A 7,474-nucleotide genomic window follows, 5' to 3' on the forward strand; every position below is an offset into this window, starting at 1 on the left:
ACAATGTAGAATGACTTTACAATGAAACACAGTCAATCAGGAATTAGAAGAAACGTTTCCATATCCCTCTGATTTGGTAGCTGAATTTCCTCCCATATTGCATGGTGTACATACTTATCCAGCCCTGTGACTGACTGGAAGAGGCCTATTTCAAATAATAGACTCCATCTTGTATTATGCATCAACACGTGTCTAAACTTGCCCAAGGCCTGAGTACTCTGCTGCATTCCAGATAATTGCCCTGCCCTGGAAAGTGTTTGACATCTTGCTGAAAGCCTGTCTCTCAGCATCACTGGGTGCTAATGGCTCCCAACTGCTGAACTATCACAACAGGACTTTTTCCTCCTTGCTCTGGTGCTCAGAGGTGGGGCAAATGTGACAAAAGGCAACAGGCTGGAGTTAATGCAGGCTATGCATGTGCCACAGGAGAGTGACTCAGTGTAAGAAGCAAGATTTTACCTGTGCAGATTGGGCTGGAGGACAAGGAGGAGATGTTGCCTTGGCTGAAAGGCTAAGAAAACTAAGAGAAAAGAGCTTCAACAAGGAAAAGGGGATCTTTTCAAAGGTATTTAGTTTCTTTTCTTAGATCTTTAATTTCTTTAACTGGAGTTCTCTCAAAGTGACCAAGAAACTCTTCTGCTAAGTTCATATTTCTTGTTCTCCTACTATGCTGTCCCAGCAGCTGCTCAAGAAATTTTTTGGGTAGACAGAGTCCAAAAGAAGCATGTGTAAAGTGAGGCCAGTAAAACACTGAGAAGATTCAGAGGAGTCCTGAATACTAGTTTCATGGTGTAGGGCAGCAGGACTTGTTGCAGTATGCTAAAGAAAAGTGATGGCTACAAGATCTAAGCTGAAGGTGTACACAGACCTCGGAGATAAGTAGCATCTAGGCCCTGTCCAAACCTAGCTGTCTTAGAAATCTGTTAGACCCAGCAGTGGGGCCCACTGACACCTGACTGGGTCAAACTGTTGCACAGAGTATTGCCAAAGAAGAAACACACTGAATACAGGCTCAGAGGCAGATGCTGAGATGCTGTTACACACATCTTCAATCATCTGTTTAAACCACTGAGACATGAGGAAATGTTTGGCATGAGTCAAGCTACTTGTGTGGTAGGGTCGTAGTTTAGAAATTCGCCAAGTGCTATGCTCATGAACATTACTGGATAGATAAGATTAGATTTTTTAAATTTTTAGAATACCCTCTCTCAGAATCCCAGGACAATCATTGAGGTTGGAAGGGGCTTCTGGAGATCATCCAGTCCACCCTCCCCACTCAGAGCAGGGTCAACTAGAGCAGGTTGCTCAGGGCCATGTCCAGTCAGCTTCTGAGTACCTCTCCAAGGATGGAGACACCACAACCTCCCTGAGCAACCTGTTCCAGTGTTTGACCACGCTCACAGTAAAAATGTTTTTTCTTATGTTGAAATGGAGTTCCCTGTGTTTCAGTTTGTGCCCGTTGCCTCTTGACCTTTCACTGAATACCACTGAGAACAGTCTGGCTCTGTCTTCTTTAATCCCTTCCATCAGGTATTGGTACACATTGATACACATTGATTCCACTCTGAACCATCTCTTCTCAAGGCTAAACAATCCCAGTTCTCTCAGCCTCTCGTCTTATGTCAGCTGCTCCAAACCATTCATCATCTTAGCAGCCCTTCCCTTGTCTTGCTCCAGTGTGTCAAAGTTAAATAAGTGGAGATTGTGTCTGACCCAGACTGCACTCTGTCTTCATGTAATGTGAGACACTTTCACTGTTCAGTTCCTTTCTGTTTTGGTCTTTACCCGTTTTTGCTGGTACAGAGGCCAGGGGAAGTTTTAGGAAGGATCTGTGTGTGATCAAGTACATAGACTGGCACTACATTGTGGCATGCTCTTCTTCCAAAAATAAAGGGCAGAAAGGATGCACACACAAAAGAGAAGGACGAAGAGGTAGGTCACTCATGTTAAGCCATGCTCAAACTTGGTCTGTTTCATGATGTAGCATACAGAAAAGGGATATGATCTCAGATTCTGCATCCCTTTCTGCCACTAACTTGCATGAGATACAGAAGAAACACCTTTGATTTGCTCCCAGTTTGTCTTTCCCTTCCCTTATTTGAAAAAAAAAAATCCTTATTGTGAGAATGGCAATGCTATAGCCAAAAGTTAATTGGAAACAGCAGAGGAAGGCTAGTAGATGCTCTGCACTTACTTCAAGTAAATAAACGAGTAATTTTTTTCTGCTTAAGGTAGCAAAACCTGAAACTTCGTCAGGTCTTATGAGAAAGAGCTTCTGGCTTCCCTTTACACTCCTTTGGTTTGTTTTTCTAATAGATATATGACTAACATTCTTGTTTCATATAGCTCCTTGAGAGGACTGTTTCTTTCCCTAACTTTGAAGAAACAGTCAGAAAAATGGTAGGAAGTGCAAGCTGTGCTCAGAACATTCTCTTCCTGGTTGAAACATGAGGATTGAGACAATTTTTGTCCTTATCAAATTTTCAGATGGTTCTAGGCATCTTCCCACAGTGGCAGTATCATCTGACCAAGGCCAAGATGGGTGGATGGCAGAGTCCAGCATGGAAAACACACAGAATCATTCATGCAGAGAATTCAAAATGATACAGAAATCTGCTTTTTTAGAGGAAATGTTCATGCTGTAATTTTACTAGTCCTGCTACTGCATTATACAGGCTTGTATTTTTCACTGTGAAAAGCATGAGTCGGACAAGAGAGCAGGGAGAGATGGATTTTGGGTCACATTTGTGTGGAACACAAGTCATATTGGCTCTAGAAGAGGTAGTTTCAGGAATGTGGACATTATCTCTTCTTCTAATAGCTCCCACAGTATTTCAAATCACTGTCTCACATTTTGATTTGCCGATCACAGTTCATGCCCAATCTGCTATCCAAGCAAATTAGTTAAATAAACTTTTACGGCCTCCCTTCTGGGATCATCTGTTCTCAATTGGCTTCTCTTTTAGTTTGCTTTCTTTGTACCCTGGGAGCATTAGATCCATGTATTTTTTTAAAGTCTAACTACTCACCCTTGTATTTTTCTACAATTTTTCACTTTTGTGGGCCAGAGTTTGCCTTATTTGGAGACACACACATACAGTATTTCTGTTAAAATATTGAGGTTTAAGCTGCTGCAGATCATCTCCTCCACCTTGGAAATTAGTCTTCCTCTGTCTTACCCCAAACCCAATACACAGCACACAATAAGTTGTTTGGTGACAAACATCACAGATCTGTACATGTCTATAAAACTTGATTAGTTTCTCCAGTTTCTTATTGTTTACTGAACAGGATGAAGAGATGATTATTCTTAAATTATGAGCCACAGATTTTCCTCACCTAAAATGGAATTTGTTTGTCTAGACAACGCCTTGAGAATCAGAGGCAGTGCCTTGTCTCAAATAAGAAACAGAAGCATGAGCTGAGCCAGCAGAAGTATGAATGTTATTCTGAATTATGGCTCACTTCTCAATGGCATCAGCTGGAGCCTCCAGCATGGGGTAGAGAGGACAGCTTTTTGCCTGAAAGACTGGATGCCCCCTTGCAGGCCTATCGGTCAAAATTGCTTGTTTAGTTGATGTGAACTGTGCATGCTCTCTCTGTGCCACTGACCTCGATCTAGCAGTATATATCTGAGCTTTAGGTAAATGTACAGCGACAGATAAACACAAGGAGCCACATTTCAGCTCTTACTCTGCAGAAAATCTTGTTTAGAGGAAGAGGGAGGACAGAGGGACAGGACTATAAAAGAATGCCTTCCTTCCCTTTTGGAGTGGTTGCTATTTAGAAAAGGAAAATGCGTAGTACAGCACAGCTGAAGAAACAGCATGACACATTTGTTTTGCATAGGAACTTGCATAAAAGCTTTATGGAATCAGTTATCCAAAATATGTTTTCTGCCCAAATAAAAAGAAATGGTGATGGGCAGCAAACACTAGAAAAACTTCACTTAGCTGGGATTCTGCAAAACCCACTTCACTATTCAGTTGAAATCTCACTTCCATTTCAAAGCAGATGTAGTTAGAAGTTGGACTTCTCTTTGGGTTCAACAGACTTAAATAATACTATTTAAAAAAGAAAAAAACACTCCATAAGCATTTTCAAAGTAAATTTAAAGGGAAGAAGTTAAGGTAGATTTCATCTGTAAAGGCCAAGAGGACTACAGCACGAAAAGGGAACACCTCCTGTCTGACTCACCCCCAAGTTGGAGAGCTGGAGTCTATTGCATACCATGACCTTTCTTCTTTGTGTACCCGCACTTAGAGGATGAAGGACATCAACAGGCAGGTAATCATGATCCCCTCTCCTCCATAACCCCAGTCAGTTTTGGAGGGAGGGGCACAGGACAGAGGCAGAGACCTATCTGCTCAAAGAAGGAGAGAGGAGCGTGAGGTCTCACATAGGAATACCTGACAACAGAGGTGGTAAACTCAGTACTCAGATCAACTTCATTCTGTTCCGGGGGTCTCAGCCTTGAGACAAATCCTTCCATGGCACAGTAGCCAGAGAACCTGTAGCTGGGCTGGGATTTGGCTGGAGGTGTGGGTGAGGCTGAGGAGCAAGACTGCGCACTTGGGAACAGTGGGGAATGAAATTTTTTAAAGGAGGGCAATAAATGTAAAGGAAAGGAAGAGGCAGAGGAACAGAGCCTTGAGCCTTCAGACTGATAGTACATATTAAGTGTTCAGAGAAAGCCATTATTATTATTTTAATTCCAGCAAACGGAGTGTTTTTCCATGCTGGAGATCACAGCCCTGATCTCTGAAGGGAGGCTGAAGACCAACATGTGCTTGCTGCAGCTGATTAACAGTGCCACCAGCTGGCCAGCTGGAAGAGTGCCAGTTCATGTAACAAGGAAAAAAATGTACATCTACCTACCACCTTATACCCCAGGAAGTCTCTACAGTCAGGCTTTGATCCTGCAAGCCCTTCGCCACACACATAGGGGCTATTCCTGTGAGAAGCTGCAACAAGGGTCTCACCTAGAGAGGTGCTAGGCAGCTCGTGTAAGCTTCAGCAGGGTAAAAGGAGATGAGAATTGCTCAGGGTCTTCTGGCAAAGATAAGAGTGAAAGACAGCATCCAACTCAGGAAGACTTCTTCTAGTGTGGAGGACACAAGTCAGTGTGATGAACAATGTCAGAATTAGGCTTGATATTATTAAGTAACCAGATGGTGATACAGAGACAGTGTAAGTTCAGCAAATGAGATGTGTATTGGCAATTAGATATTTAAAGACATACTTTCCATTGCTTGTGGGATAATTTCCTTTTAGAAGCTGAACTTACCAATGAATTAAGTTTGGCAGCTCGATTTCTCTCTCTCTGGTTGAAACACTTATTAGGGAAGGTATTACCGCCTGGTTGTACCCTATATACTAAAGACAACATTGCCAACAACATAACCTGCAGAAAAATTCTGTTGCAACACAGACTAAAGCCAACAGCAAGAATGCTGCATTAGGATTTCTTTACATTGAATTAACGGCTCATGGTACTTTTCATCCAGCGTTTTGGACAGCAATAAGGAACTGCTTTTGCCCAACAGCTGCTACAGTCAAAGAACTGTGTAATGAAAAAGCAGTTATGGGTGGAGCAAAGGTGTCATTTATAAAGCCATCTCAAATATTGGCAGCCTTGCATGACTTTGCCAAGAATTCTGGTCAGAAGGATACTGCTAGATTGTAGACACATGATTATGTGTCTAAATTTTATATTTGAACACATGCAAGTCAAATGGATTTCTGGGGAGCTGGAATTGTTTATACTGTGTGGGTGTCATGCCACATCATTAATGCAGTCCTTTCCACAGAGACGTTTACGTGTGCATGTACATAGAGTCCCAAGTAACCACTAAAAAGCTGTCTGAAAAAAGGCATAGTGTGACACAAGATGAAATTTGAAGGGCAGAAAAAAAAGGTCAAACAATACTGTATTGGAAGCCCTGGCAATAACTGAATGTAAGGGATAACAACTTGACCATCAGTGAAATTTTAATTTTCCATCTCTAAAACAGATTTACGGTTGAGCCAACATCCTCGTCCAAAGACTCTTTGAAATCTGAAGAAGTCCAATTCCACTTCAAGCCTACTGACAGCATATAAAGGTTCTGAACAATAAAGGCAGACAGATACAGAGACAAATAATGGCTGTGTACGCCATGTTTCTGAAGTGAATGCATACAGACTGCCTGCATGATATTGAAAAATCTTTGGCTTTTTGCACATGCTTCTCAATTAAATTGCTGTGTCTTCATGGCTTTGAGACTGTCATTGTAGATGAAGATAGTTGTGAAGCAGAGGAAGAGCCTTTATTCCTAGGGAAGTGGTATCTAATAACAAGTGTCAAGGAAATGCTGCAAAATGCCAGACAATGCGTCTAACAACAGACTCAAACAAGGAGACAGAATGCTCTGTACACTACTATCTTTGTTTCAGATTTTCAATCTGGGAGCATTGCTGACAGTGGCACTATTTAGCAAATGCATGTCTTCCTGGAGAAGTGACAAAACAGAGCCTCCTTGTAGATGTTTATTTCCTTTCCTGGAAGGTGAAAGCAGTGAGCTGTTTTGTTGCAAGTCTGTCCCAACACCAACTCCATCATGTTCAGCCAAGGAAGCAGGTTATCACTTGCTTAGAACACTGGAGTATTTTTTTTCCACGTGCTCCATTTTGATACTTTCTAAGACACTTTTGTTATTCTGAAATTTCAGTCATCTCCCCCACAGAGTTGACCTGACAGGTAAGTTGATGGCTGTCAACATAAAACTAGCGTGCAGTCCCAACAAATTCTGGCAGACATACTGAATCACACTAAAGTATCATTATCACTTAAGATGCTGAGCCCTCACAGTGTAAGGAATACTTGGACAAGAGTAGAGACAGATAAATTGAGTTTTCAGCTGGACTGTCATACTGTGGGAACTATTCCTTGCCTTTCTTTGCATCCACCAAGATCTTTAGAAGACTATTTCAATGTTAAATTTTGAACCAAGGAGAACATATTTCAAAAGGATACATAAGAGTGGGGATACCCCTTGCTGACAGATATTTTCGGATGAGCCACTCAGTACCATACCAGTTGAAACCTTTTGTTGCGTACCCAATACGTGGAAGATGCACACTTGCTGAAAGGGAAGGGAGAGTGCATACTCTTTAGGACATGATACACTTACAGAAAACAACCTGGAAAAGGAGTTCAAATTACCCAGCAAGAACAGAAGAAATATTTTGGAACACAACATGCCATTTGCTATGGAGACCTTGCTTTTACTTCATTTCAGGAAAAAACAGTACAGGAGACGTGGAAATTGGTTGTCATTTTTAGGTGGAATCCACATGTGGGTATAGGATTCACTATTCTGCTGCACAATCACTTACCATTCCTTTTCTTAGCTGCTAAATAAACCTTCTTCAGGCCCTTTTCCAAAGCAGGCAGCTTAATGCCAGACAAGTTGTTGGACCGATCCCGGTGGCT

At 41.9% G+C, this 7,474-nt stretch overlaps 1 long non-coding RNA gene across 1 annotated transcript; it reads right to left on the reverse strand.

Moving 5' to 3' along the window:
* Positions 1-5,912: 5,912 nt before the first annotated feature.
* On the reverse strand, positions 5,913-7,468 carry LOC112971937. The gene is made up of 3 exons (XR_003255510.1): positions 7,378-7,468; positions 7,016-7,124; positions 5,913-6,329 (listed from the first exon to the last, which is right to left on the reverse strand). It is a non-coding gene; the product is annotated as an uncharacterized LOC112971937 (long non-coding RNA).
* Between the last annotated feature and the right edge of the window lie 6 nt (positions 7,469-7,474).

The sequence above is a fragment of the Apteryx rowi genome, unplaced genomic scaffold (assembly GCF_003343035.1).
Source record: "Apteryx rowi isolate R43461 unplaced genomic scaffold, aptRow1 scaffold_1125, whole genome shotgun sequence".
NCBI lineage: Eukaryota > Metazoa > Chordata > Aves > Apterygiformes > Apterygidae > Apteryx > Apteryx rowi.